General features: G+C 35.2%; 1 long non-coding RNA gene across 1 annotated transcript; it reads right to left on the reverse strand.

Moving 5' to 3' along the window:
• Positions 1–255: 255 nt before the first annotated feature.
• On the reverse strand, positions 256–1,947 carry LOC139096305 (uncharacterized). Its single transcript, XR_011544963.1, has 3 exons — positions 1,842–1,947; positions 1,578–1,671; positions 256–556 (listed from the first exon to the last, which is right to left on the reverse strand). It is a non-coding gene; the product is annotated as an uncharacterized lncRNA (long non-coding RNA).
• Between the last annotated feature and the right edge of the window lie 1,625 nt (positions 1,948–3,572).

Raw genomic sequence — 3,572 nt, forward strand, 5'->3', positions numbered from 1 at the left:
CAATTTAGTTTACGACGTCCATTGGCCATCGTGTGCCAAAAAATCGTAAAGACGTCATAATGAATGGATTAACAAAGCCATAGCCATGATGTGTAGCTCGGGATTTGTAAAATAATCTCAGTAATCTTTGAAAAATGAACAAAAAAAGAATTCATTCAATAGACGAAAAACTCAAAGAAAAGACGTATTTTTTCAACAGGATTAAAACCTCTTTCTTATTATCTTACAGCACTAAAATATTGCAGTAGTCACTTAACTTAATACATTCAAAAACTTGTTCGTCATTTACAAACGCCCCCATATTGTTATTTTAAAGAAGAAAAAAGTCAATCCGTGATTAATTGTTAGATGCTAAACTTGTAGGAAGAAGGAAATAAACCTTCTTTTGTTCTTGTGTGCTGGAAAAATACAATCTGTAATAAGATTAGACTCTGTTTTATAAAGTAAGAAAATATGTTTTAATCAAACGATGGCTGACGTATAAAAAATCCCCATTGAGTATTGTGATTATTATCCGGTCCACGATAAATTCTCATCTGGACACGCTTCGATGAGCCTATAAATAAGGAGAAAAAGAATAAGAACAAAAATGTTGGGAAGTAAGTTTAAAAAATTGGATGTGATACAAGCTGCGCAGCTTATTAGACTGAATTGGATTGAATTTAGCTTTTTGGGGATTAACTTTGAAATCATGGCTTTTGGATATCCATCTCAAACAGGAAAAGAGCATGCTCTCGAGAGCTTAGTCTTCTTTAATGTATTAGATGAGGATGCTCGTAAGCATTGCTGTCACCTTACTGTGCTCCTGAGAACATGCTCTTCGCCTGCTAGAGCATTGATATACCTTAAGTAATATGATGCGGAAGTTAAAACAATTGACAACTTGCAGCAATCCCGAGTGGTCAACTTGACAAAACATCTTGTTAATAACTAGGCCAACTAATGATATTTTATCCAGTACGTTCCATAAAGTATGTCATTAGTCGACCATAGGTGTATTTATTAACTTAACAATTGGACAAGTTGCCCACTCGAGAATATGTAAGGTATAACTAATAAAATTGATTATTCAAAGCACTATTGACACTTTGGTTGTGTTGATAAGGACGCTAGAGTTCTCAATATCCCTAATTGGCAGAAGTTATCGAAAGATAGAGCTGTCTACAGACGTTCTTTAAACGCGGCGATGGGCTTCCGTGCGCCCCAGCCAAGGAAGTAAGTAAGTAAGTATTGACACTTTTGGAATGGGATCCCTGTATATATCTCTGGAAGTACTATATGTAGCACTTTGTCATATAGCCGAATATCGCCCCTATAGCTCAGTGGTAGGAGTATGAAACCGGAAATCACAGTACGTGAGTTCGAGTCCCACTCGGGATCCGCTATTCAGAATTGTACATTTTCTGTTTTATCATGTGTCTGTCACAGACAGACAGAACTCAAAAAACTGTCTTCAATTTTACATTCAGTCATAAAAATTGCGCAAAAAATGTGAAAGAAAATGAAAGTAAAGCTTTTTTGTATCAGATGATATTTTGCAAGATGCGAAGAGCATTATTTAAGTTGATTTCGATTACCCAATAAATTTTTATTCTCTTTCGCATTGAGCACTTGAGTGTAGCAGCAGAAGTACACGAGAACAAGGACTAGAATCGAAGTAATAAATTTGAACTGAAATTAAAGGAAAAAAAGAAGAAAATTTGCTATTTTATTATAGAAAATACACAGCACAATACAGCACGCATGCAGGAATCGCACATTTTATTATTTTCCTCGCGCAATTGATTGGAAAGTTTTATTTTTAAAGTTATCAGTTGAATTCAGGAAACCAGAAAACTTACCATAATTTTTTCTATTCTCCCCTGTTTCTATTTTCACACTTTATACTGCTGTATATCCAATAGAACGAAAATAAGTTACTCAAGTTTTCCAACTATTTCGTTCGTGGAATTTCAAATGAGGCACACCTTTTTTTTAAAAAATATTCAACCTTCCCTCGATAAAACACAAGATTCTTCTGAATGATTTTTTTCGTATCGATAGGAAAGAAATTTTACACTTTTTGCCCTTTCCGCTGAACTCACTCTCCAATGCTTAATGGAGCGTTAATTTTCTTCGTAGTGCTGATTTTTTGACATGCTTTTGTAAGCAAAACATGTTTCGCAATTGTTATTATGGCTATATTCAGTCAGTTACTTTAATATTACTGTCGATTTTCTAAGAAGCAAACTATAACCCCGAGCAACACAAATGAAGAAAGTTCCGCCATCGAGCTCTTAAGGCTCAGCTAAAGCTCATTTATTAACATCAAATGGAAATCGTCTCCATATGGAATCCAAACGACAAACGATCCTCATTTGTGTCGCTCGGGAACAAATTTTATTTTTCGTCATCAAAATGGTACAACCACAGGCGCCGATGTCGTCATGTGCTTGGAAATCAGCACGATGACGTAGCGGTTATGCACGGTGGAATTCATTAAACTAAAATTTCATAAAACTTTTAGACGGCATTACGATAGAACCTTTATTTCACTCGAGTACGGTTCAAAGTTCTAGTCTCGACATATATCGACATTTATAAAAGGTGGTCCAAGCAGCACAACATATTCGCAAAGACATCCCCTAATATACAAACGTTTGCTCAATGAGCACTTTACGGTATCAATGAGGACATTACGGTACTAATGATCATACCCTAGTAGGTGAAGAGACTGCTTTTAGGTAACATAGTGGTCTTTGTGTACTGTGAAAGCATGCTCTTTGCCCGTTAGAGATGCTCCTAGATATCGTATGATGTTCGTTGAGCCCGAATGGACAAAAAGACGTTACAACTAGTTAATGGCAAGTCATTATAATGTTGATGTCTAGTTCTTACGTATTTTTGTCCTCTGAGCATATGCTTGTATGTTAGGTACCACTACGTCTCAGTGTTAACAGCAAAACAAGAAGGTGCTTTGACGACATCATGATGGCTGTTTTTGCCCATTTTATGACGAGATATTAAATTGGTCGCATCGTGCCTTCAAATAAGTTATATAATTCTCTAACAGACAAAGAGGATGCTCTTAAAAGCCTTAAATATACTATGATGAGCATGCTCGTGAGCATTGCTTATTCTGCTCTGGAAAGCATGATCTTTGCCTGCTAGGGAATCCAGATAAAATGCGCTTTAAATCATCATAACAAGGCACATAGTCGTTACTTCTAAATTTTATTTTCTAAACAAGTTTCAATTTTTATTGTACAGCATTTGAGCTACACGAAAAAATGTGGCTCTCGATTTAACATTTTGATGATTTTTTTGCCTTCCTATCAAGCTTACTATTAAAATTAGAAGACGTGATTTACAAGAAAAAGATTCAAGAACTCAATGAACCGTAATGAAATTTCACAATTTCTATTCCAATCGTTTCGTCGTCGAATTGCTGAGCGAACAAAATCTAAAAAAAAATATAAAGTTTCTTTATGCAATAAATATATATTCACGGTATGCGCATCTAATGAATTGACAACGTCATGAAACTTTTGCTATTCAGTTGTTCGAATTATTGCTCTTTTTTTCTTGTATCT

Source organism: Chironomus tepperi, unplaced genomic scaffold (assembly GCF_022539635.2).
Source record: "Chironomus tepperi strain 1889 unplaced genomic scaffold, CSIRO-AGI_Ctep_v1 contig_382, whole genome shotgun sequence".
NCBI lineage: Eukaryota > Metazoa > Arthropoda > Insecta > Diptera > Chironomidae > Chironomus > Chironomus tepperi.